This window comes from Pleurodeles waltl, chromosome 6 (genome assembly GCF_031143425.1).
Source record: "Pleurodeles waltl isolate 20211129_DDA chromosome 6, aPleWal1.hap1.20221129, whole genome shotgun sequence".
Classification (NCBI taxonomy): domain Eukaryota; kingdom Metazoa; phylum Chordata; class Amphibia; order Caudata; family Salamandridae; genus Pleurodeles; species Pleurodeles waltl.
This window is the reverse complement of record NC_090445.1, coordinates 124265484-124293085: the sequence shown is the minus strand read 5'-3', so window position 1 is coordinate 124293085 and position 27602 is coordinate 124265484. Positions and strand designations below refer to the sequence as shown.

Below are 27602 nucleotides of genomic sequence, written 5' to 3'. Positions count from 1 at the left end.
TGGCAACACCCTGGAAGAGAACCAAGAGGTGGAACAAAGTTTCTCAATAAAAATATATTGACTATAACATTCCAATGGCTAGGAGTACAAACATAAACGTTCTTTTTAGTCTTCACTGGTCTACAATTTAAAGGTACTTATTACAATTTTATTTGTATATTAGTCATTGACATGACTGAACATTCCTATTTATTGTATGTGTGATTGTGTGATATCACCTCCCATGACTGCTCGACTGAGCTTCCCTGGAGAGTCCGGGAGGCTTTGGAGATGAATCTTTCTATTGCAGTCCTAATGTCCAGCATCCTGGTCCGTAGGAACAAGTCCACTTCACACTGATATTGCTCTGCCGGCCTTACAACTTTAAGGATGTGCAGAACATCTTACAGGTAGTTAGGGCATCAAGTTTGGAAATAGGATCTCGAAATGGAAGTCTTAGCGCTCACTCGGCAATATGTGATCTTCTACATGGCTTTGCTTTCCAGATTACAGATTTTTATAGATGACCTCTGCCAAGTTCACCCCACCCACCCTTCTTCTACCCTACTCATCACTCCTTCCCAGTGCTTGATTTGCAAATAAAAACATGCTGGTGCCCAAAGCTCTCCTCTGAAACATGCGGCTGCTTCATTTAAATGTGCGTCCACAGAATACTGAGGCAGCGTAATCCTAATATCATTTTGGGCCTCCCTAATCCATTTACAGCCACTCTCTACCCCTTCAGCTCACTCTTGCAGCTTTCTGCTTTCTCTTTTTCTGACGCCTTTTCATTTTTATCTTGCTCCTTCTTTCCCATATGTGTCTTTTGCTCGCAGTAAATGCCTGATGCAGAAAAATAACTGGCAGCCCTCAACAAATAAGTGTTGGTGTCCCCCACCGGGAACCAACATCTTAAATTAAGCAATGCTCCTCAACAGGTTTTCTGCTGGAGACTGGCAAAGATGCCCAAATTCATCTTGTGGGCTGAAAGTGTGGTGCAACCTACTTGCTCCGACTCGGTCCTTCGACCGCCTTATGCTCTGGCCTAGGTTCCTTATCAAAAAAATTCAGATTGCAGAGACCAGGGCCCTCAGGCAGTAGAGTAGCCAGTTTCTCATGGGCCCTAATGCAAGGAAGGAAATGAGCCGCTTGGTTGCTGTTTAAATTATGTAATACAGCAATAACCAGGGCCCCTCATGCCTCTGGTGCCACTGCACCTATGGAAGCTACGCTGCTGCCCCTAAAGTCTAAATCCACTCAGCAAGAAACCTGGCAGTCCTTGGCAATGCTCATCCCATCCCATCTAGGCCTTCCTCCTGCCCTGGCACCCACAGTATCAGGGCAAAACTGGGCCAGCCACAGACACCAAGGTTCCGCTCACTATTCAGTACCCCTGCAGACTGAGTGCAGAAGCATAGGGCTCGTCTCACTGGTTGTTTAATTTTCAATGACTCAATCAGTCAGTCAATCAGGATTTAGGGTCTCAAGACGCTGGAGTTGCTAGTTGCTTCGCGGTGCTCTGTTCATTCGAACAACTAGGTCTTAAGTCCTTTCCTGAATTCCTGGAGCGATGATGCAGTCAAAAGGTGCAGGGGAAGGTCGTTCCACACTTTGCTTGCCATGTGAAAGGTGCATTCTCTGCTGTAACCTCAGTGAATCCAGGTGTTGAGTCTGCAAGGAAGAGGGAGACGGATCCCAGGTGTCTGGTCAGTTGGTGGAAGGCCATTTGTTTGATGATGTATGATGGTCCTTCAATGTGCAGGGCTTTGTATGAGTGGGTCAACATCTTGAACTGGCATCTCTTTTGGATCAGGAGCCAGTGTAGCTTCTTGGGGTGCGGTGGGATGTGGGTCCGTTTGGGGAGGTTGAGGATAAGTCTGGCTGCTGAATTTTGTATTGTCTGTAGACTCTTCATGAGGTGTATGGTGATTCCTACATAGAGTGTGTTCCCGTAGTCCAGCCTGCTGGTGACCAGGGCCTGTGTGACGGTTCTTCTGGTGTTGTCTGGGAGCCGCCTGAAGATCTTGTAGGGTGCTGAAGCAGGCAGAAGAGACTGTGTGTATCTGTTTCTTCCTAAATAACTTGCTGCCCAAGATGATGCTGAGGTTGAGGGCATGGCCTGTCGAGCAGGGCATGGGCCGAATTCAGCAGACCACCATGTGTTGCTCCATGGTGAGGTATGTTACCCAAAGATGAGGACTTCCTTTTTGTCCATGAGCTTGAGACAGTTCTCCTTCATCCAGCCGGCGACGTTCCTCATACAACTGTGGAAGTTGGCTCTGGTGGTAGAGGGGTCTTCTGACAGCGAGAGTATGAGCTGGGTGTTGTTGCCGTAAGAGATGATGTTGAATCCGTGTGATCTGACGGCGTTGGCCTGAGGGTCAAATACGGATTGAAGAGGGTGGGGCTGAGGGACAATCCTTGGGAGGGGGGGCGCTGCAGATGATCTCCTTGGGTTCTGAGGTGAACGGTGAGAGACAAATTCTCTGGGTTCTTCCGATGAGGTATGAGGTGATCCATCTGAGGGTGTTTCTCTGTATACCAATATGGTGGAGTTTGTTGGTGAAGATGTGGGGGGAGATACTGTTGAAGGCAGCTGACAGGTCCAGGTAGATGAGGGTTGCTGTTTCATTGGACTTTTCTTGTCAATGATGGTGGTATTGTGCCCTTCCAAACGGAACCCTAAATGCCTCTAACACAGAATTGTCTCGTCGTTTCGAACGCTTTTCTTTCTACCCTAGAAGAGGAGGGGCTCCGAATTTCAGCAGCCCTGAAGTTCCTCCTCGGACCTGTCGTGGGCGCACGAACACACGGTGCGCTGAGGTAGCAGCTGGGAGCTGAGCTCGGTAAGCGGAGCAGGCCAGTAGCGCTGAGATCAGGTTTCTCCGGTTCGGGATATTCACCACTTCCGCTGGTGTTTACTCAGCCAGGAGTGGCCCCGCTTCGGGTTAACCTTGAGCGAGTGCCAGGGGGCGGAGGCAACACAGGTACACAACACTCATACACCTGCTCCGAGGCACACACACCGGCCGGCGGCTTCTCCCGCACAGGTAGCAGGACTGACGGACCCTGTGCCCTGCCAGGACCAGCAGGAGAGGCAGCCCGGCACGCCGGGGACAGGCGCGTCCCTCTCTGAGGGCCCCTCTACCTGAGGGCCCTGGTCGGTGGGGTGCGACAGGTGTGCAGAAGTTGAAGTAACCAGAAAAGCAGGGTAGCCAGGACCTGAGGGCAGCGCCGTGACAGGTAGGTCTGGGGAAAGCGGGGGTCCCAGGGGCAGCGGGCCCCGTTGCCAGGGCCACGGGCCGGGTTCCTTACAGGCGGCATGAATGTTTCATGGCCGCAGTTTCAGGTGACTGGCTGCATCTTCAGGGCGCCGGCTCAGGAATGCGCACAGGACCGGGCTGGCGGGTGACTCGGGATGAGGGAATGCGCTGGCCCAGTTAACACGGTGTCCCGACGCTATCCCGCATTCCTGAGCTCTGACTCCCCGGGTCACCCTAGGTGCCATTGCGGGTGCAGGGAGAGCTTCTAGGCATGAGGAGTGAGGTGTGTGTGGATGAAAGGGTGATCTGGAGCAACAGGTGGCCGAACACGGATGCTGACTGACTCCAGGGGCTCAACCAAACACAGGGGCCTAGAACCCCAATACAGGCTGGACCAGGGGCCGAACCAAAAACAGGGACACAGAGCCCCTAATACTGACTGACACTAGTTGCTCAGCTAAAGGTAAGGGGCACAGAGACCAAGCATCATCAAACGTAGGTGCGCAGATCCCTTCTGCGGACTAATAGCAGGTTCTAACCAAACACAGCTAGGCAGAGACCTACTGCTGACTGATAGCAGGGGTCTAACCCAACATATGGGCATAGAGCCTTAAGACTGATACCAGGAGCTTAACCAAACATAGAATCACAAAGCCATAACACTGACTGACATTGGAGACATAATTAAGCATAGGAGCATGGAGCTTTACTACTGACTCACCAGAGGCTTAACCATAATGGTGCAGGGTTCTAATACTGACTGACTTCAGGGTCCTAACCAAATGCAGGGGAACAGAGCCCTAGGACAGGCTGACAACAAACATCAGGCACATTGCCTCAAAACTGACTGCACGCGGTGACCTAACCCAACAGGGTCACACGGCCCAGTGTCAATAAGAGAGATAGATTTAGGTTTGCACTACCAGAGTACTAGATACAGGCACCCAGGCCCCATTTGGAGGCGCTAGGCAGCTCACTAAACATGGGGGCACTGAGCAATCAGTACTGGATGCACACCCGAACCCACACAGGGCCCTACTAGTGTGGGCCGAAGGATAGGCCCGGGGGTGAGAAACACGAGCTCTCACACCGGGGTCAGACCAGGCAACACACCAAGAACCAGCCAATCACAGGTGAGCCCAACACCCCAACCCCCTCCCCCCAAACAGCATGAGCTACACACCGGGGTATCTAACAAGGAGGCGCGGGTCAGAGTGCCACGGAGCCCTAAATACTGGAGAATGATACAGACAGGCCAACCGAACCTACTCGAGAGAAGCACAAGGGCTTACAGACCCCGACTATTGGCGATAAAACGAGGTGCTCACCACAGAAGGCCACGGAAATGCTGTACTCTCATTAAGCGTGATACACTAACAGGAGCGTAATGCACACCCCGGGCCTTCAAACCCCGCCCCCCCTTACACACACACACACACACCAGCCTTACAGGAGCCAACGCACACCCCGGGCCTTTAACACACCACACTTACAGGAGCGCCCCTGCCCTTGGAAGAGTGGGGGAGGCATTCAGCTAAAGGACAACGAATATATCTGTGAGATAGGAAGACTCAAGGGCCCCTCATCGCTTTCTCCAGAGGAGCCCCTCCATTTTGCGTTAAGCCACTGTAAAACAGTTCAACGAAACATGGGGCACTGAACCCGAAATCTAACTCTAGAAGTAAAGCAAAATGCACAGGAGGGCAATAAACACTGGGGCGCAGGGACCAGTACTAGAGTTGGGTCTACCGACCAAAAACAGGGAAACAGAATCCCAAAACTGGTCATAAAACGATTTAGACACCCAGGGTCCAAGCAGAGACAGCCACAGAGTGCCCGGTTTAGGGGTGCACTTGGCCCACATATGGAGATGAGTAGGATACACACCAGAGGCCTAAACGTGGCTGCCCTGAGCTCCAAGGGCGGGTACAGACTGATATACAGCTCCGTGCCCTAAACGTAGCCACTGAACCCAAGCTCTGGACATTGGCTTCTGAGATGCACTTTAGAGACCTTTAGCATCAGGGGGTGTTTCCATACACCCAGAAGACTTTGACTTCCTGCCAGATAGAGACATTCCCGGCCGGTTTATCGGTGTTTGGGGCACCAGGCCGCAGGAGTTAAAGATTTAACAAGCGCTTCTTTAATTCTCCAAGTGGGAAAGTGTTTGACTGGACAAGGCATGGCCCGGTGCTCAGGAGCGATTAATGGTTAACCAGGCAGGGCTCCCTGACTAGGTGTGTACAGCCCGTGGGACGCAGCCTTGCTGCAATAGAAACTGAGGCCTCGAGCCAGACACAGAACTTGACGTCCAAGCCAAAGGACAGAAACTGGGGCGCGGGGCCAAGACTTGTGATAGAAAATGGGGCGAGAGCCTAAGCAGGTGACAGAAATTGAAGCCAAGGGCCACAACCATCCACAGAAACTGGGGCAAAGGTCCCACAACCGTGACAGAAACTGCAGCCCGGTGCCACCAAAGGCAACAATAAATGGGGCCTAGGTCAAGACAAGTGACAAAAGCTGGGACCTGGGGCCAACATCAGGGATAGAAACTGGTGCGAAGTCCAAAACTGGTGAGAGAATCTGGGCACGACTGGCAACTGAAACTGGGGCACAGGCCCTACAACCAGTGCCAGAAACTGTGGCCGGTGTCACGACCGACAACATAAACTGCTTTTCTAATTCAAGGACTACTAAAACGGAAGCCCGAGGCCAAGATTGACGCAAAAAGTAGGAGTGGGGCTTCCATTGGTGCACTAGGTGCAGTGGCACCGGTTCCCAGGCTCCCGAGGGCCCCACCGAACCTTCATTTTTGCTGTATTCCACAGTTCAGACGGTAGCAGGGAGAACCAGTTTCTTTTTTGCAGTGGGGCCCATGACAAACAGGCTAAACTACTGGTGGTGAGCCAGGACCTTCAACACAAATTGTAGTTAAAGTCAAGATGGACTATTTACTATAGAAATTCAGCCTCTAAGCCGAGACTAATGCCAGAAATTGATAGATGGTATGATGCAAGAGGCTAGAATCGACTACTGGACCTGACACCTCATGCCAAGTTCGGGGACAGAAAGTGAAGCCAGAGACCAGACTAAGTGAAACTCAAATGAGGGCCAAGTCAAGGCCAGCTATACAAACTGGGGTCTGAGACCGGGATATTCTACTAAAGCTAATGCCTGAATCCAAGGTCACCCACATATACTGAGGCCAAAACCCACCAAAGAAACTGAGGCAGAAGTTAGAATTGGCTTCATTTAAGACCATTTTTGGGAACTGAGGCCCAAACTCAAAATCAGCAACTAAAACTAACCCGAAGTGAAGCTCATCGATAGAAACTGAGGCCTCTGACCACAACCGGCCATAGAAACTAATTAATGACGTTAGAACAGGGCCTGCAGCAGAGACTAAACATGGCTAAAAATGAGATCTGAAGACAAGTTCAGTGACGGAAACTTCCTCCAGAGGTCAGAAGAAGCAATGGAGAGTGAGATGTCAAGCCCACACTGGCTACAGAAACTGAGACCAGATGCCAAGATTTGCTACTGAAACAGAAGCCTGTAAGCAGGATAGGCTACTGAGACTGATTCCGAGAATGACTACTGAAATTGATGCCTAAAGCCAAGATTGACTACAGAAACTTAGGAAAGCCTGAAGGAACTGAAATGAAGGCTCAAGGGCAAAGCCTGCCAAGGAAACTAAGAAATGATGTCAGAATGGCTATAGAAATGGAGTCCTGAAGCCAGTATTGCTGCAAAAATTGAGCCATCAAGGCAAAATCGACTACTGGGGCCAGTATTAAGATCAGCCGCAGAATCTGAGGATTGAAGTGAAGGCAGGACTGTCTGATAAAACTGAAGTCTGAAACTAAAGCAGGCCAGAGAAACAGATTACCAGTTAATATTGGCTGTAGAAGGCCAGGTCAGCTACAAAAACCCAGGCTTTAAGTAAGAACTTGACAAAGCAAATACAATTTTAAAGCTAGGATCAGCTACAAAAACTGGGTTTTAAAGGCATGATCGGCCACTGGGTCTGAGGCCAATACTGGCCACAAAAGCTGAGACCACAGGTCAGGACATGCTACTGAAATTGAAGCCTGAAGCTAGTATTTGCTACAAAACAGATCTAAAGTCATGCTTGACTACAGGAGTTAACAGCCTAATACAGGGACTGGCTCAAAACTGGCTAGATCAGCTAAAAGGCTGATGCTGTGATTGTCTACTAAAATGGAGGCCTGTAACAAATTTCAGCTATAAATGTTTGACTTCTAATACTGAGAGCCGAAGCCAGGATTAGTGATGAAACCAGACCAAAGCCACAATGCTTTACTGAAACTGAGACATGTAGCTAGGATCAAGTACTGAAACTCAAGCTGCTCAGCATTGGCTAATGCATATCAGGACTGAAGCCAGAATCGGCTACTACAGATGAGGCCTGAAGCCGCAAATGTCCACTCAAACTGAACCCTTAGACCATGATAGACACAGAGGTGGATCCCCCTAGCCAGGATTACCTCTGGAAACTCAGAGCCTGATTTAGAACTCACTCTGCAGATGGGTTACTCCGTCACAACAGTGATGGATATTCCGTCCACCAAAACCTAAATCCCATTATATTCAATGGGATTTGGATTTCGGCGGATGGGATATTCATCACCGTTGTGACAGAGTAACCTGTACGTCAAGTTCTAAATCAGGCCCTTTGTATGAAGTCAGGATTACCAGGATTACCTAGGAAAAGCCTGAAACAACGACCTTCTCCAGAAGCAAGCATCCACCAGAGTTTAGGACTGAAGTGAGTACTGTCTACAGGCTCTTCTACAGGAGTCAATGTTGTCTACATTGTCTGATCTTGGATCAGAAGGGAGGATTGTCTACAGGAGCCACCGCCTGAAAAGAACTCCATCTACAGTGAGCCAACATTGTCTAAAGGAATTAAAGCTTCAACTGAAGACCACCTTGAGGAGCCATCATAGTCTACAGAAGTTTAGGCCTGAAGCAAGGATTTGGTAGAGGAGCTCAGGTATGACACAAGCCTCTCCTATAGGAGCCAACAGTATCTACAAGAGTTTAGATGTGGATCATGTGCAAGAGCAAACACCCAAAGCAAAGACCATGTACAGAAGCCAACAATGTCAACAAGTCTAAAGTGAAGACCTTCTACAGGATCCTACACTGTCTACAGATTAGGCCTAAAGTGAGGACTGCATGTACAGTAGCTAACATAGCCTGAAAGAAAGCATGGTTACAGGGAGAACTGTCTACAGGAGCCAGCGCCTGAACTGAAGAGACTACAAGATCATACATTGTCTACAGAAACTTAGGTATGCACTGAGGCTCACCTCTACAGGAGTCCAGGCCTGCTGCAGAACTTCTACAGGATCCAATATTGTCTACAGGTGCGTAGGTATGAAGCGATGATTTTCTACAAGAACAAACCTCAAGAGCTTTGGGTGGAAGCAGCGGTCGTCTACAGGTGCCAAAGCCTCAAGTATAGAACCTACAGGGGTCAACATTGTCTACAGAGGTTGGAGCATTTTGAAGAGCTTGTCTACAGGAGCTTCAGAGTGAGGCAACAATGGTCTACAGGATGCAGCGTCATCTACAGGAGCTTAAACCTGAAGCAAGGATCATCTACAGGAGGTCAGTCTTGAACCGAGGGTCACCTGTGGACATTGTGTCCTAAAGTCTGGAGCAACCACTGAAACCGAGCTGTGAACTGTGTGTCAAGATCTGCTCAGAAGCAAAGGGGCCGAAGTCAGGATTGGCCACTGAAGCCATGCCCCATGCCAGGATTAGCCACAGAAACGGAGGCCTTCTGCTAGGGACCACCTTCCTTTGCCACAGGGCTCCTCCAGAGAACATCAGAGCCTCTCACAGAAGACTCCTTTCACACTGACCCGACACGCAGCAGTACTTTAGCTAAGTATACGCAGAGAGACAACTCTGCTGTCTGATAGTTTGACTTATAGTTTTTGTAACATAAGAGATAGGTCTGCTGTCTTTTCCTTTAAGAATTGTGTAACTCTGGGGGTATCTTTGCTTTCTGAATCTGTAAAGTGCAAAGATCAGGGGCATAGCTTCCATTGGTGCAGCAGGTGCAGTGGCACTTGTGTCCAGTGGCCTGTGGGCCCAAATGCACCCTGATCATTGCTTTATTTTACAATTCAAACAACAGTCGAGGGCATTTCCTTACCTGCAGGAGGGCCCATGATACACTGGCCACGCTACTGTTAAAGATAGGTGTACCTCAGGGATAGCTCTGCTGGTCAAGGTCTGCACTGACCAGATCATTATCTGCTGTATGGGGCTTGAGCCTACTGATCAACATCTCTCCTGCTTTCAAGTCTGCAGGTGCGTGATCTGTGAAGGCTAGGGGTAGCTCTGCTGTCTACAGACTGACACTAAAATATGCATGCTGACAAATATATCTGCAGGCTAAGGCATGGTCCAAGATGTTGGCATTTTGACAGATACCTCTTCTGTTTACGGCCTGGTATAAAAGGTGTGCATACTGAGAGATAGCTCTGCTGTTTAAGGCTTGGTATAAGGTGTGCGACTGCCGAGGGATGCTCTTCTCTCTATTGCCCGATACTAAACTACGCAAGCTGACAAATATAACTGCTTGCTAAGGCACGGACCAAGTAATGGCCATGCCAAGAGATAGCTCTGCTACCTAGAGCTTGAAATAAGATGTGTGCATACTGAGAAAAACCTCTGTTGCCTAAGGCTTGAAACAAGACGTGCATAGCTCTTCTTTCTCAGGCTTGGAACACGAGGTATATGCATGGTGTGGGACATCTCTACTGTCTGAGGCTTGTACGGATAGCGTGAGACCGATCGCTGGTGTCCAAGACTTGGACTAAAACAAGTGCATGCTGAGGGATAGCTCTGCTGTTTAAGGCTTGAAATAAGACATGTGCATGCAGAGAGATGTTGCTGCTGTTTAAGGCTCGGACCAAAAAATGTGTATGCTGAGAGAGATCTCTGCTGTCCACGGCTTGGAATACGATGGGTGCGTGCTGAGAGATATCTCTGCTGTCTAACGCTTGGAATAATGTGTTTGCCTGCCTACAGATACTGTTGCAGGCTTAGGATTCGACCAAGAAAATGTTAATGTCAGTTAATCAATGTTTAGGTAACCAAGGTTCATACTTGGTGTGGGCTAGATCTTCTGTCTCAGGCTTGGAATAAAATGTGTGTGTGCGGAGGGATATCGCTGCTGTCTAAAGCTTGAGACAAGGAGTGTTTGCTGGGAGATAGCTCTGCTGTCTAAGGCTTGCAATGAGATGCGTACATGCTGAGGAATATCGCTGCTGCCTAGAGCTTGAGACAAGGCGTGTTTGCTGGGAGATATCTTTGCTGTCTCAGGCATGGAATAAGATGTGTGCATGTTGTGTAATAGCCATGCTGGATTGGTATAAAATGTGTGTATGCTGGGAGATATCTCTGCTGCCTAAGGGTTGGAATGAGATGGGTGCATGAAAAGGTAGGAGTGAGCAGTTTTGCAAAGATCCGCTAATAGCACAAAGGTGTCCCTCTGTTTGGGATTTGTAAACTATTTTCCGGAATCTCAAGGCCCACTCGCCCCAAAAAAGCGTGTTGGGGGATGTGGACTAAAAGTTAATCTTTTGCCTGAATATCCAAGCCATTTGAGGCACAGAGACTGCCAAGGTGACCTTGTGCTGGGTATTGTTAGACTCACAGTCAACGAGTAAAGCATATGCCTTGAAGCATGAGTGCTTCTCAGATGTTAGGAGTTGGGTAACATTTAAGGGCAGGTTTAGCCATATTCGTGAAGGCATAGTCACAACATTGAAAAATTGTGCTGAAAGTAAGTTTTGTGACAGAAAACAGGACATCTACTTATATGCACAACTCTCTTGCAATTCCCAGAGGAAAATCTGGCCAGAGGTGAAGTTTTGTGAAGGCAACAAACTTTGCAATTTAATTAATTACATCAGTCAAATTTGCACACACCGATTCATGGTTTTCACCTGGCCAGTAACGAATTATCATGGTCTTATTTTCATGCTGAGGACGGTTACAACATATGAAAAATGTCACCGTTGAAATATACTAAAGATTTGTAAACGATTCTTCATTTGTAAAACAAAAAGAGGCACAATTGCAAGTAAGTTTTAGAAAAATTCACGATCAAGCTCCAGTTCCTGGTCTTTCAATATCTATAAAAAATGTGAATAAATGCAGGTATTTTTCTCGGATCAGGTGACCAACCTACACGCAGAGTACACATTAGAGAGCACCCATAGCTCGTATTTAGAAGTAAATGTTTATAAAGCAAATTGGTTAGGTTTTGGGGACCCCAGAGACCGATGTTCAGCAGGTTGGAGGCCCAGATCTGTACCCACAGTCACTACACTGTCATTTGGGTGAAAGGGCCGGGCTTGAGCTACACCATTTACAAGCGGTGTTCATGGTAAGCAGCCATATAAGTCAATGGTGACATCATAAAGTTTTGATAGGTGCAGCCACTGTGACCCCTAAAAGGTGTTTATGCCATCAGTCATCGCTTACTGTACCATAAAATCCCTGGCATTCCATTCAGTTCCTTGCTGGGGCGAGTGTATAGCACAGAAATACAATTATTAAAAAGAAAAAAAATATATATATATATATAGATATGAATCTTCACAAATTTTCTTTAAAACGTGCCCTGGTGATTCTTGTTGCACACAGAAAGTTTCGGAGTGATCCGTCAAGTGGGGACTGAGAAAAAGGGGGAGGGTCAAAAAAGTTGCGTTTCCTATGTTAAATCCCATAGGACCTGTAGACACAACTACAGCCTTAATTGCTGGTCGAATTTACACCAAATATGGCAGAAAGCTAGCTTTTGCTACACTGATTACGCTTTCACTTATTTGGTGTAAATCCGCCCAGTAGTTTTGGAGATATTGAAGGTGAAACAAATTTGGATATCTCACCTTCGAGACAACTTTGTGAATAATGATGAGCTCATGCAGGGGAATGCACAGCTCTGATTGGCTAGCAACAATTCAATCAGGAAGTGTGGCAGCCATCTTGGGATTTAGCTTCAGCAGAGTCCTACAAAAAAAAGTTAAAATAAATAAAAAGACAAGGGGCCAGGGTAGAGGCACCCTTACCCCTTAGCTCTGGTGCTGGGGACCCAGAGGGACCCCCCAGGGCAAAAAAACACTTAAAAAAAAAAAATTGCCGCAACACTGTGACGATGTTGCAATTTGCAGAAATGTTATTTAAAAAAAACAAGCACAGGCTCTTGCGCTTGTTTTTTACAAAGCCCCAGGGTGGGCCATGTTCTGACGGCATTCATATTTTGGATGTGGGGTGCTGCCTGGCCCCCCTGCAGCCCCAGGGACTGCCACCTCCCTGGGTGATTTACAAAATGGATGCGGGGAGGTGCAGGGGGCTCACCCTGCAGCCCCAAGGAATGCCACCTCCTCGAAGCGATTTACAAAATGGATGAGGTAGGGGTGCCTACACCCCCCCACGCAGCCCTGGGAACTGCTGCTTCCCTGGGGTGATTTACAATATGGATACAGGGGGCTGCCTGGGCCCCCGCAGCCCCAGGGACCGCCACCTCTCCGGGGCGATTTACAAAATGGATGCGGGAGGGCCACTGCTCACCCCGCAACCCTGGGGACAACCACCTGTCCGGTGCATTAATAAAATAATGAGAGGATTCCGTTTAGGACCCACACAGCCCCTAGGACCACCACCTTCCCAAGGCATTAAATACAGTGCAGAGGGAGGTGCACACCCCCCACCCCGCAGTCTTGGGGACCGCCACAACACCCCAAGGTAATTTACAAAATGGATGCGGGGGGCGCATGGGCATCCCCCTGCAGCCCTGGGGACCACCACGTCCTCGGGGCAATTTACAAAATGGATGCGGTAGGGCCACCAGCCCCCTATAGCCAGGGGGACTGCCACTTTTCTGGGGCAATTTACAAAAAAGATGCAGAAGAGCCACTGGCCCCACCCCCCCAGCCCCAGGGACCACCACCTGTCTGGGGCATTAATAAAATAATGAGAGGGGTCAGTTTCGGACCCCCACAGCCCCTGGGATCACCACCTCCTCGTGGCTTTAATTAAATACGGTGCGGGGGAGCTGCACGCCCCCCGCAAACCTGGGGACCGCCACCTCCCCGGGCATTAATAAACTAATGAACTATTGAAACTAATGAAGGGGTCCGTTTTGGACCCCCGCAGCTCGGGAGGCCACCTCCATGGAGTGCTGGGAGAGCTGCACAGCCCCTGTGCAGGCCCCGGGGATCACCACATCCCTGGGGCTTTAATTAAATAAAGAGCGGGGGCCACATGGCACCCCAGAGCCCTGGGGACTATCACCTCCCAAGGGTATTAATAAAATAGTGAGGGGGGATCTGTTTCAGACCCCTGCCGCCCTGGGGGGGGGGAATAAACATTAGAGGGAGGCCACGTGGCCCCCTAAAGAAGCCATAGATGGCCCTACGGACCGCCAACCCCTGGGCCAGCTCTTGCTATGCCCCAGGGTGCCTACCCCCATTGACAGCTCCCGCCAAGTCAGAGGAAACACTTCGCTTTCTGCAAGTGAGAGTTGTCAAACAGCTCTCACTTGCAGAAAGTTAAGTTTTCATCTGTTTCCCTGCACGCAAATATGCGAAAAATTGGTTTCAGAATAGGTAGTTATAGGTAGGACCTTTTTTCCCTAGAAAAGTGTTTTTTTGACTTGGCTATATCTTTGGCACCGTTTGAAGAATCTTCATGAAATTTTCCAAAAAAGGGTCTTGTGCATGGGACATTTCAGGGTGATCCGTCAAGCGGGGGCCAAGAATAATGGGGGGGTCAAAAAACAGTGTGTTTGCTATGTTAATTCCCTTAGGGATTTTGAACACGGCTACAGTCCAAACCGCTGGGTGGAATTACATCAAATCTGGCAAAAAAAGTAGCTCTTGGTCCAGAAAGCACACTTTTTGTTATTTGGTGTAAATCCAATCAGTAGTTTTTGAGATATTAAAGGAAAAAGACATTTGTATACCTGGGCGGAGCCTAAGCACAGATCTCATGGTGAAATCTGATTGGATGTCAGCACTTCAACCAGGAATTGCTGACAGCCATCTTGGAACCAATAATCATGATAGCACCCGATTGAAATGCACTGTAGTGATAGCAGGTTTTGAGGGTCACAAAAAGGAGCACATATAAAGAGTGATAACCAATTTTAGTTACAATATAAATCATTTGTTGATGGTACCATACTAATTTTAGGAATCGTGGCATGTTCTAAGTCGATTTTACCCTGCTGAGATTACATGAATCATGTTTGAGAGAAAACTGTTTTCCGTGATTTTCACATAGAGGCTATGGAAGGTGTTCCAGAAGCTAAAATGAGAGCATATTTTCTGTAGACTCACACTACCTTTCTCAGCCATATGAGAATGAAGATTGACATTCTCAGTAAAACATGAACTTCCAACAGGAGCAGCCTGTCAGATGATTCCCTTATGTTCTACTGCAGCCTCCCAGAGTGTTCTAAGGAACAACTAGAGTGCTACCAGTCTTACTTATGACAAAAGTGTGGCACACCTGAAGCCATCTTGATTGAATCAAACTGGTAAAACGTAAAACATAAAACATTTAATTTAGAAAAAAAAAAATGCTGGGGTCCATTTTGTCATAGGAATTATGGTTAGTGCTGCAGAAAGAAAAATAAGGGCACGTTTTAAGTGAGTTCTCAAATATCTTCCTCTTCTGTTTCATTAAAACATTCTGACGTGCAGATTGAAAAATGCACTTTCAACACCAGAGGCAGACTGCCAGTTAACTACCTGGTAATCAGCAGCTTTACTACAATGTTCGAAGGAGCAACCAGAGTGCTAACTTTCTAAATTTATGCCAAAACTGTCTGAATCGAAGTGGAAAACTGAAAGCATTTTGTACTTAGGATACTGCAGGAAATTAGGAAATTAGGGAGCTTCTTAACAAATAAGTCTCCCAAGATGGCCAATGTTGAAAGAAGAGCTCAAATTTTGCACAAATATCACCCACATGTAGCCTAAGTATATGCCAATGACAGAAGTGTGCAAAACACTTAGGGCCACATTATGACATTGGCGGTATAAATCGTCTACCGCCGCGGTAATGGCCACCAAAAGACCGTCGCCGTGGCTACCATCCATTCGCCAGATTATGACCACAGCCAGACTTCCGCCCCAAGAAGGGCGGAAATCCGGCTGTGGTCATACTGGCAGATGGTGGTAAGGTGGTGCTGCTACCACCAGCACCGCCACGCCAGTAGACCGCTGCCAGCCGAATCATGACATATGAGACAGCCTGGCGGTGTTCTGCTGGCAGGCGCTACTGGCGGTAGCAGCTCCCCGTACCGTTCCCTGAAGGAAGACCACCTGTATGCAGGTAAACTGGGCTTCCGACATGGGAGAGGGGTGGGGGTGTTGTGTGTGTGTGTGGGGTTGTGTGCATGAATGTGTGAGTGTGTGAATGCGTCTGTGTGTAGTGTTGTTTGCATGGGTGTATGAATGTGTGCGAATGCATGTAAGAATGGAAATGTGAATGCATGTCTGCATGTCAGTGTGAATGTGTGTACGGATGTGTGCGAGCATGAATGGATGTATGTGTGAATGAATGGATGTATGCCAGTGTGAGTGAGTGGGTGTATGCGTGGTGCGTGTCTGCGAGTGTGTGTGTGTATGGGGGAGTGGGAGATTGGAAGGGGGGAGCGTGGATGGAAGTGGGGTAGAGGGCATCTGGGGAGTGTTTAGGGGGGTGGGTGAGTCTCCTACCAGTGACAGGGAAGGAGTTCCCTGTCACTGGTAGGGCCTACCACCATGGCTTTCGTGGCGTTACTAAGGCCACAAAAAAACATGGCGGTAGGCTAGCTCAAAATGCGGCGGTATAGCTGCAGCCGGGCTGCAGATTGTTATTTCTGGCCCAGCGCCTGCTACCGCCATGGCGGTATGAATGGTAAATTGGCAGGTTGGCTGCAGACAACCCGCTAATGTTATTATGTGGCATTTGTACCGCCAGCCTGTTGGAGGTACTACCGCCACCTTACCACCTACCACCGGGGTAAGAATGACCCCCTTAATTTCTTTGTTTTTTTGCAGTTTTATGTAGCGCAGACTTGACCTGAAGGTATTGAAGTGCTTTATGTGAGTATCAGTTACATTACACAAGGACACATTCATTTTGGTTTTAGGAATGGGGTGATTAAGTGATTTGCCCAGAATAACAGGATGTCCAGCTGACACCAAAACTCAAACCTGATTCCCAATGGTAAAGTCTGTAGCTCTGGCCGTAACACCACATCCTTTCCCATAGGTTTAACAAATAATAAAGTGATCAACTGGATAAAAATCATAAAGATAACAAATAATTTAAAAGTGCTTTGTCGTTATTTGAGATCTCAGAAAATTTGTCCTCTTTTTAGTTTATTATAGCATTAACCATAATGGGAATAAGACCCTCTCATTTTATAATTTCTAAAGGAAATGCTCTAGGTATTATAGTTTTGATTACAATCAGACGTGCCACACTTTTGTTATAAATATAGAATGTTAGCAATATAGTTGTTCATTAAAATGCTGTGGGGAGGCAGACGTCAGGGTCATGAACCCAGATAATTGAGGGTATGGAGGAGGGTGCAGAGGCAACAAGTTGAACATGCTAGGTAGGAGGGAGAGGCAGTGGCAGCACAAGGGACTATAAAGGGCAGCGGACCAGGGGGCAGGGACAACAAACAACCATGCAGGACAGGCAAGAGAGGCTGTGGCAATATAACAGACCACTGAGGGCAGAAGGAAGAAGCAGTGGCAGTACAACCATTCATGCCAACAAACTGGATTCAGGCAGAAGACTCCGGGTGTTTTAAACACAGGACTTTATTTTATCTGTCTCCTGCTTAAAATCTCCTCTTTTTCAATGTAAGTCTATGGGGAAAATCTCCCTTTACCAGGTTGAAAATGTTGGCAAGTATAGTACATGGGATCATGGAGAGCATGAGAAGTGGGGTAGGGACATGGACTCGGATAACAGACGGTAGTAGGGAGATGGGCAGGGGCACTAGACTCACTTTACAGGGCACGCATCAGAAGATGCATCAGCACAATACACCACACGGGGCAAAGGGGAACAACAGTGCAGAAAAACAGACCATGGAAAGCAATAGGGGGAAGACAGGGCCATGCACATGGACAACAGAGAGCAGAGGGGAAAGAGGCCAGGGCAGCAAGATGACCATACTGGACAGACATGAGGGACAGTAGCAGCATAACGTCCATGAAAGGAGGGAGGGGGCAGTGACACAACTACGGACCAGACAAGGCAGGAGGGAGGGGATCAGGACCTGCACATGGAGAACGGAGGACAGTGGGCAAGAGAGCAGGGCAGGAGCAGCAAGCTGACTATGGAGAGTAGGCGGGAATGGCACTGGAAGCACAACACACCATGGAGGGCAACAGTGAGACTATAATGGTGTACCCACAGACAAAGGAAGGAAGGTGGGAGGGGGTCGTGGCAGCAAGCTGACCACACGGGGCTAGTGGGAGGGCCTATGGTGGCACAAAAGACCATGCATGCCAAACGGGAGGGTTAGTGGCAGCACACCGGGCATGGTTGGCAAGAGGGAGTGGGTGAGAAATGCACAAAGGACCAAGGAGGACAGAAGGGAGGGATAGGGGCTGGACACAGGCAAGAGAGAGCAGGGGAAGGGGCTTCACAACATACTACGCATGGCAGGCAGGAGGAACAGTGGGAGTATAACTAAGCATAGAGGGTACAAGGAAGTGGCAGCCAAATGGAACATTGAAGACAAGAGGTAAGGAATAGGGTCATGGAACTCAGACAGTCAAGGAAAAGGTGGCAGGGATAGGCAGCAGCAATCTGTCATGCTAGGCAGGTTGGAGGGGCAATGGCAGCTCAGCTGAACACTCAGAGTAGATAGGGGGGCAGTGGCAGGCCCATGAAACATAGTGAGCAAAAAGGAAGGAGCAGGGGGATGCACACAGACATCAGAGGACAGGGGGGAAGGAGTGTAGGGGCAGCAAGCTAAGCATAGAGGCTAAGCAGGAGGGCATTGATGGGGCATAGAATTGGGCAACAGAGGACAAGAGAGTGGGCAGGGATATCAAGCTAAATGGAGGGCAGTGACAGCACTTCGGACCATGCAGGGCAGAAGGGAGGGGGCTGGCGCATTGATTCGGACAACAAAGGGTAAGGAGGAGGTGGATGAGGCAGCAAGCTAACTGTTCAGGACAGGTGGGAAAGGCAGTGGCAGAACAACGGCCACAGAGGGCTGTAATAAAGGACCAGGGCCATGGACGTGAAGAAGGGATGACAAGGAGATGAAGGGCAGAAGCAGCAAGCTTGAGTGGGGACAGCACAATGGCAGGCCAGGCCCTGTGTACAACGCCCCAAACAGGCCATTGTGATGAGCATCTTATTTAACGTTAAAAAAAACGTAGAAATTAACTGAAAATAACAAAGGTTACAGGGACGTTATAGTTAGGAAATAGAATTTACAAAAATTTGAAATTCACTAAAAAACGAAAGGTTGTAGGGATATGATAGTTAGGTTCAGATTCTACATGCATAAAGCCATAGAAATGTATCTATTATAGTTAGAGTTATTTCAAGTAGTTATAACTCGTGCCCTAAGTTAACTCGCACCCTCGCCATGCTCTGCCAATTACCCCAAACATTACATCATTCATGACATCTTCTGTGACATCATTGGTAATATCACTGTAACATTTGCAGTAAAATTATTGATGAGAAAACTGTGCGTGGCGAGGCCACGAGTTACAGTTCCCTTATAAATAACTCTATTGTAGTTGAATTTCTATGGATTTGGCATATAAAATCAGAGTCTAACTATAACGTCCCTGTAACCTTTATTTTTTAGTGAATATATATATATTTTTTTTTATTATTTAGAAATCAATAATACGCTTAAGCTTTATTTAAAGATAAAATTAAATCACACTTTTACACTTTTGTTCGTAAGACAGTAGCAATTGTGACAGGTGGTTTTGTGAAGTCAGATACCCACCATCTGGAAATTCAAATTCCAATGTCAGCATTTGATAATTAGCTAAAGGCGGCTCAAAAGCAGGTGCGTGGAGTCACGGACGAGCAGTGGACATCCCCTGTGCAAGGATTTGCACAGCGGCAGGCAAAATAATACTTTGCCATTTACTTCCTTTCTCCTAGCAACAAAGGTATTTTTGATGCTATCTGTTGCAATCTGGAACCCTCTTGTGGTAATGTGCCAAGGCAGCAGGCTACAATTAATGAAGAAGTGGCCCTGTTGCTATTACATGGCACGTTTTATCCATCATGTTTAATGTAGGATGAAGGGTTTCAGCTCCAGGATACTGGGAATGTACCAAGACAGCTGATCCAGTTATGCAAAGTTAGAGACAGACTCACCACACAGGATGACATAGTACAATCCACGTCAGCAAGCTACTGTGATCTTTGTCAGGGTGTACCTGGGCAGCAATGCACTGCAACTCTTTACTACACTGCTGTGTGTGTGGTCAAAATAGACTGGCTATGCGTTTAGTGGACACCTCCCACGAACGTGTTTAGAGGTCATGTCTTTTAATAATTAGCTTAACTAGCCCAGTTTTGAGATATTAAACGTAATAGTTCTTCGATTCTTCTTGTGTTTAAATTCTGAGGTGTTATACGAATATAGAACAGCCTTCTGTTAGGAAGGAAACATAACTGTTGCCTCAACTAAAGAATTGTAAGAGGATTTTAAAGCTTTAGAAGGGGAAAAGGGGGAAGTCAGTAGGTGACCCAGTAAAGTGGTGGGACTGGTTTTAGCCATTTAAACATTCTGGGTCAGATGCATTTGCTGTAAGCAGAGGGGGTTTGCCATATGACGTTTAAATAGGTGAGTTGTTTTCTGAATCTGCTGAAGTCAGCAATGGTGAGAGAACTCTCTTCAGAGTACTGGTCAGTGCTTAATTTGTAAATAAAAAGGTGCTGGTGCTCAAAGCTCTCCTCTTAAACAAGCGTCTGCTGCTGCACACAATACTGGGGCAGCCTAATCCTAAAGCCACCTCGGTCCTCTTCAATCCATTTACAGCCACCCCTTACCCTTTCAGCTCACTCCTGCTTTTCCCCTTTCTAATGCTTTTTTTTTTCTCTTCCTCCGTCTTTCCCATTTGTGTCTTTTGCTCGCAGCAAATGCTTGAGACAGAAAACGAAGCCCCGGCCCTCAGAAATAAGTGCTGGTGCTCCGCACCGGAAACAACAAGCACAAATTAAGCACTGGTAGTGGTGTTGCCATCACCGAATTCATAGGGATTTTGATGAATACAAGCATCAAACAAAGAACTAGTATATCACATAGGGCAGGCCCATTCGGCGGGAGAGTGGGAAGGGTGTAATATATAGATGGTGGTGCATTTTGGAGCACATTGTCTCAAATACATTACTAAAGTATGGTGTGGTAGAACCAGCACATTTGTCACATTTCCCATTGAAATAGCCACTAAATGTGAAAAGACATACGTTTGTACTGATTAACCTATAGAGCGCACAAATGATAATGTGTGGGTGTCAGCAAATATGTTTTATTTAAATTCAAGTAGGTTGATCTGTTTTGATCCTATACAAATATGTGTTCTCCTCACACTTTAGAATTACAAAACGCGCTTCCTTTGTGGTTTCTTAGCTACTGCCATATATTTTTAAATATTTGTACAGTTAATTTATAGATGGTTTAATGTTGGTGTTTGTTAGAAAAAATGACACCTGCGGCCTTTCCTTTCACACCAGCAAGATTGTCATTTTACAAACTCTTCTCACTTTGCTGTCAGAGAACGAAAAATAAATACCAATTTCAATGTTAAAAACAATAAGCAATAATATGTCAGAAGACACAGCCTGACATTTGACCTCTGCCTCTGAAAGCACAGCAAATGTGACTACATAAAAACAAAATGTAAAGGCATCTTTATTGCCCATTCACCTTAAGAACTGTGGTTATTTTTGGTGGCTGCAGCACCACCTGCACCCCTACTTTCAGCAGCTATGGAGGTCAGGTTTAAGTCTTAGATGCTTTGAGAAGGGGTTCCTTTAGGTTCCCCAACCTGTTATAACAGTAAAGATGTTCTGTCTGTTCTCCTTCCCTACAATTAGTTTGTAGTACGTGTGTCCCCCCCCCTCCCCCCCCATGCGCTGAACCTGCTCACATGGTGGCGAATTCTCCATCTGTGTTTTTGACAGTGGCACGCCAGGTCAGTAAACGCCTCGTCTCCTCTGCTGATTTTATTTAAAGATCCCGTCGAGAGGCCATTGTTTGCTTCTCCCTGCCCAGGTCCCCCATCCGGTGGTTGCCTGGAGGGTGCCAGCCAAGGTGCCCTCTCTATGCACAAGGGCGCTGGCATCGTCGGTGGCCAGGTAAGTGTTAGTTGCGCAGGGGTACAAAGTGCAGTCTGGGTGCGCTGCTGTTAGTCTGCTTATCACCGGACGAACAACTCCCCCTCCCGCCGGCTACTGGCTCTTTTCAGTTTTATTTGCTTTTGGATGTGATTGTCGCCTCTAGCCACGTCTCCAGAGCCCTTTTGTGTGCATTAGGTCAAATGTGGGGGCCCTGGCAGAGCTAGGTGTGGGGTGCTGGGCGTGGGGCTGGAGCAGCAGGGTTGTAGTCTGTCAGGATTGGGGTGCGTTGGCAGAACCGTGAGTGGTTCGTGCTACTAGAACAGCAGTGCTCTGCCTGTGTGAGTCCCAGGACTTAGGTGCATTGGTGAAGTGCGCACCTGGGCGGGAATTAAAAGGTACCAAGGCTCAGGACTGAGGTGCATTGGTAAAGTGCGCCCCTGGGCGGGAATTAAAAGGTACCAAGGCTCAGGACTGAGGTGCATTGGTGAAGTGTGACCAAAGAGGGAAATGGAAAGGTACTGTGGCTCTGGACTGAGGTGCATTGGTAAAGTGCGCCCCTGGGCGGGAATTAAAAGGTACCAAGGCTCAGGACTGAGGTGCATTGGTAAAGTGCGCCCCTGGGCGGGAATTAAAAGGTACCAAGGGTCAGGACTGAGGTGCATTGGTAAAGTGCGCCCCTGGGCGGGAATGTAAAGGTACTATGGCTCTGGACTGAGGTGCATTGGTAAAGTGCGCCCCTGGGCGGGAATTAAAAGGTACCAAGGGTCAGGACTGAGGTGCATTGGTAAAGTGCGCCCCTGGGCGGGAATGTAAAGGTACTATGGCTCTGGACTGAGGTGCATTGGTAAAGTGCGCCCCTGGGCGGGAATGTAAAGGTACTGTGGCTCAGGACTGAGGTGCATTGGTAAAGGGCGCCCCTGGGCTGGAATTAAAAGGTACCAAGGCTCAGGACTGAGGTGCATTGGTAAAGTGCACCCCAGGACAGGAATATAAAAGCACCACGGCTCAGGACTGAGGTGCATTGGTAAAGTGCGTGCCACGACGGGGATGTAAAGGTACTGTGGCTCAGGACTCAGGTGCATTAGTAAAGTGGGTCCCAGGACCAGAATGTGAAGGTACAGTGGCACAGGACTAAGGTGCATTGATAAAGTGCACCCCAGGACGTAAATGTAAAGGCACTGTGTCTCGGCCCAGGATAGGAATGTAAAGGTACTGTGGCTCAGGTCTGAGGCGCATTGGTAAAGTGCGCTCCTGGGCGGGAATGTAAAGGTACCGTGGCTCAGGACTGAGGTGCATTGGTAAAGTGCGCCCCTGGATTAGAATGAAATGGTACTATAGCTCAGGAGTGAGGTGCATTGGTAAAGTGCGCCCCTGGATTAGAATGAAATGGTACTATAGCTCAGGAGTGAGGTGCATTGGTAAAGTGCGCCCCTGGATTAGAATGAAATGGTACTATAGCTCAGGAGTGAGGTACATTGGGAAAGTGTGCCCCAGGACGGGAATGTAAAGGTACCGTGGCTCACGACTGAGGTGCATTGGTAAAGTGCGCCCCAGGACGGGAATGTAAAGGTACCGTGGCTCAGGACTGAGGTGCATTGGTAAAGTGCAGCTCAGGACGGGAATGGAAAGGTAACGTGGCTCAGGACTGAGGTGCATTGGTAAAGTGCAGCTCAGGACGGGAATGGAAAGGTAACGTGGCTCAGGACTGAGGTGCATTGGTAAAGTGAACCCCTGGATGGGAATGAAAAGGTACTGTGGTTCAGGACTGAGGTGCATTGGTAAAGTGCAGCTCAGGACGGGAATGGAAAGGTAACGTGGCTCAGGACTGAGGTGCATTGGTAAAGTGAACCCCTGGATGGGAATGTAAAGGTACCGTGGCTCAGGACTGAGGTGCATTGGTAAAGTGCAGCTCAGGACGGGAATGTAAAAGTACTGTGGCTCAGAACTTAGGTGCATTGGTAAAGTGAACCCCTGGATGGGAATGAAAAGGTACTGTGGTTCAGGACTGAGGTGCATTGGTGAAGTGCTCACCTGGGCGGGAATGGAAAGGTAACGTGGCTCAGGACTGAGGTGCATTGGTAAAGTGCACCCCAGGAGAGGAATGTAAAGGTACCGAGGCTCAGGACTGAGGTGCATTGGTAGAGGGCGCCCCTGGGGGGGAATGAAAAGGTACTGTGGCTCAGGACTGAGGTGCAATGGCAGAGCTGTGAGTGGTTCTTACTACTAGAACAGCAGTGCTCTGCCTGTGTGAGTCCCAGAGCGGAGGTAAAGTGCGTCCAAGGGCTGGGATATAAAAATACTATCTCTCAGGACTGAGGTGCATTGGCAGCGCATTACGCGGGCCCTGTACTGGAACAGAAGATATGATGCCAAAGGTAGATTTCTACAGCTGTGTTTGGGTGTAAATACTGGAATATCAAAGGGCGCTGTAAGGCGGAGCTGAGGGGGATTGACAGATCTGTGTGTGGATGAAAGTACTGGACCCGTGAGTCATGCTGCAAGGGGGGGCGATGAATACTGGCAGGGCTGGCTGCGAGTGGTCCGAGTACTCAAACAGAAGCGCTGTTGGCCAAGACCTTGGGGAGTGTAGAAGGGGGACACTTGCAGTACAGGGCGTGGGTCCCAGTAGTGAGGCTCCGACTGGACAGGATTGAGGTGCTTAGAAGAATCATGCGCATATTATGAGTGAGCTTCTTGTCTGTGGCTCAGACCTGTAGTAGTAGGGATCCCCAAGGCAGGACTGAGGTGTACTGGCAGAGCGGTCTACAGGTCACAGGTGCCTAGGATCAACGTGCATAGGTACTGTTATGTACGGGTCTCAGTACTGGAGCAGGCTGCGGCACGATGAGTTATGTCTGAGGTACATTTGCAGCAATATCTTTGGGGCCACGTGCTCCAGGTGTAGCCCCATCACTTGACTGAAAACTTTGTGATTCAAAAAAGCATGGGAACACGAATATTTTTTACTTCTATGAAAGGTGAGTTAAAAACACTCCCAAATAATCTGAATACTTGCATAAATGTCGCAAATTAATTAGTAACTTAAAAACAACTTAAATTGTGAGCTAAATGGTTACTGAAGTTCCTTACTCAATAAAAGGCGTCACCTTCCAAAAGGGAGTAAGCATTACAAAGAATAAAACCTGCTAACCCCCGTATGGTAGTAACATCTGCTGAAACCCTAAAGTGGTGCACCACTATTTCAGAGCATCTTCAAGACAAGACTGATTGAATTACAGCAGAAAGACCTGCAAACGAAGTCAGCCATAACCCTCTTCTACAACCTATGTGTTAGCGCCTACTCCATCGCTCTTCTCCTTTCAGTGCATGGTTGAAGACCATGGGACATGGGTCATTCTCTAATGCGGCTGCATCCAAATGGAATTCTCTTCCCTTCTCTTTGGGTTAACAATCAGAATTACACAACTTTAGGAGATTAGTGCAGACATGTTAGTTCCCAGTTCAGAGAAATGTCAAAACTTAACTACACTAAACATCACATTGTAAAAAAAAAATATATCATAAAAACAGTGAAGCCAACTTCCTGTCCAGGGCGTCCCTGGCAATCAAAAGTGATTGAAAAAAGTCACAAAGATTTCATTCATCTGTGAATCATTAATAGCTCTTTTACAGAGGGTGTAGTCTCTCAAGGCTAAAGAAATCTTTAGCTATGCTAACCTGGCAAATTGTCCAATTTCTAACATCCCACAGGCTCCTTGGGCTGCATATGTCGAGGAATGAACATTCTTGGGGAAAGGTCGTCAGGTTTTTCCCAATAGAGTGAATGAGATCACCTTAATTGATGTTCAGTCACTTTTGATGCAGCTGGATCTCTCTGCGGCATTTGACACCCTAGACTATCCTAAGATCAAGGTATTAATAAGGTGGCATTAAAAAGGCTGAAATCTTTCTTCTTCAACTGTAATTCCAGAGTTGTGGTGGGAATTACAACTTTCAATCGAAGAAGTATGCAACAGCTATTGGCCTTGTGAAAGATCTTTCTAAGGAACCCTTTCCCTCGATCTTCCACTTGATTAACTTTCTTTAAGGGGGGAAGTTGGAACCAAGCTGTGTTAGTCTTCCAGGTGATGTATTCCTTGAATGAGTTGTCTGTGTTGAGGATGAATTCCCGAGATTTTGCCTGGTCTGTCAACTGAAGGGTGAAGACTGGTAGATTCGGAGTTGTTTGTGGCTGCTGGAACACAGGAGGAATTCAGGGCCTCATTTACAAGGCCTTTGCACCGTCGCTGCGTCATTTATTTTTGATGCAGCGGTGGCGCTAGCAGTGCTTTACCCTGCTCCAGATTTACAAACTAACACATTGAGCCCTATGCGTCAGTTTGTAAACCCTTGTGTCACATTATACCTGCGCCAGGTATGATGTAGGCAGGGTAGGCATTCCCATGGGAAAAGACATGCAGAACTGATGCAGTGAAATTAACATTTCGCTGCGTCATTCTGAGACTTTACTGCATCAGAATGTTATTGTCTGCTCAGAGGAGGTGTAAAATTGTTGCAGGGCTTTTCTAGAAGGGTGCCTCCTCGCATTGCTGGAGTTGCGTCATTTTTTTAAGCTAGTCCATCAATGCGTGGGTTTAGCACCAACAGATGCATCAGAATTTCTGACCCATCTATGAAAAAGTTAGTCATGGAGCTCTGTATTGTAAATACAATGCATCCATGGCGACGTTAAGGGATCATAGGGCAGCCCAAGAAATCTGATGCATCGGGCCGATGTGTCAGATTCTTGTAAATGAAGCCCTCCGTTTTTTGTGTAATTAGCCTCAGGACGGTACTTCATTGCGAAGATTGGATGAGTTTTGAAGCAGGATTTGAGTCTCTAGTTGTCGCTGACTGTTGCGAGTTTTAGCCAAAACTAGGATGAAGCCCTGGGGAGCTACACTGGAGAGGGGTAGAGCCTGTGATCTTGTGGAACCTATATGCACGAGGCGGCAACATTTGGTGAACTAGGATTTTCACCAAATGGTGAATCTGATGCAAATTTTCAGGGTGTTGATCAGGTCGACTGTGTCAAAGGATGCAGAGAGATCAAGAAAGAACAGGAGGCAAGAGTTACTTCTATTGTTGTGGAGGAGGGTGGGAACAACTACTTGAAACATGGTTGTCTCATTTCTACAGCATGGGCTGATGCCTGATTGGTAGTCCTGTAGAAGTTTAGTCTTCCTGATGTGCTCCTGTAGATATGTTGCAACCGCTTTCTCGATTTTTTCCTCAATAAACAGAAGGTACTTAATAGGGCAAAGTTGGTGAAGATGGCTGGGTCTAACGATGGTTTCTTTAGCTGGGGGAAGGATCAGAATGTTAAGGGTGTCTAGAAATTTTCCTTGGCTTAGGAAACCATTGTCAATGTGGAGAACAGTTGAGAGAGCCTCTCCTTGGAGGAATTTGATGATGAATGGGAGGATATTGTCTTCATAAGAGATTGCCTAGAGGGATTTCAGGATATTGGAAAGACTGAATTGAACAAGGGCACTTTGGTGGTGAGGCAATAGTGAATGACTGGAAGTGACAGTGCTGCAGAAGTGATAACAATTAGACGTGGGGTGTAAACCCTGCTCCTCCAGCAGAGTTTGTGGAGTTTTGCCTACTGTGCGCTCTCCTTCTGGCTCTTCACTGGGCACAGCGATGGGGTCCAGGGCCCTTCTTTTTATCTTCACGGGTGGCGCAGTGGCATCCCCCTGCTCTGTTTCATTGGGGTCCTCGGGATGGGGTCCAGGGCCCCCTCTCCATTTTCACAGGGAGTGTAATGGAGCATGTATGAGAGCAGTGTCTGCATTACATGTGTTTTAGAATGGGTTTGTGCTCTATTGAAGGGCATGTGGATGAAGAAGAACAAATGGGGTGAACGTGTTTGTGTGGTCTGGATGTGAGTGTAGGAATGGTGTGAAATGTGACATTTGCAAGGCATGTGAAGAAGCTAGTTTATCTACAGGAGGGATTCTGGCCATG

The 27602-nt window shown here is 47.7% G+C and overlaps 1 protein-coding gene across 1 annotated transcript in view; it reads left to right on the top strand.

The window, feature by feature from the left end:
* Positions 1–2914: 2914 nt before the first annotated feature.
* The window catches only part of PRR15L (proline rich 15 like), a 42387-nt gene continuing 17699 nt past the window's right edge, over positions 2915–27602 (top strand). The window contains exon 1 of the mRNA XM_069237523.1: positions 2915–3222. The gene's annotated coding sequence lies outside the window, so the exon portion shown is untranslated. The remainder of the gene's footprint in view (positions 3223–27602) is intronic.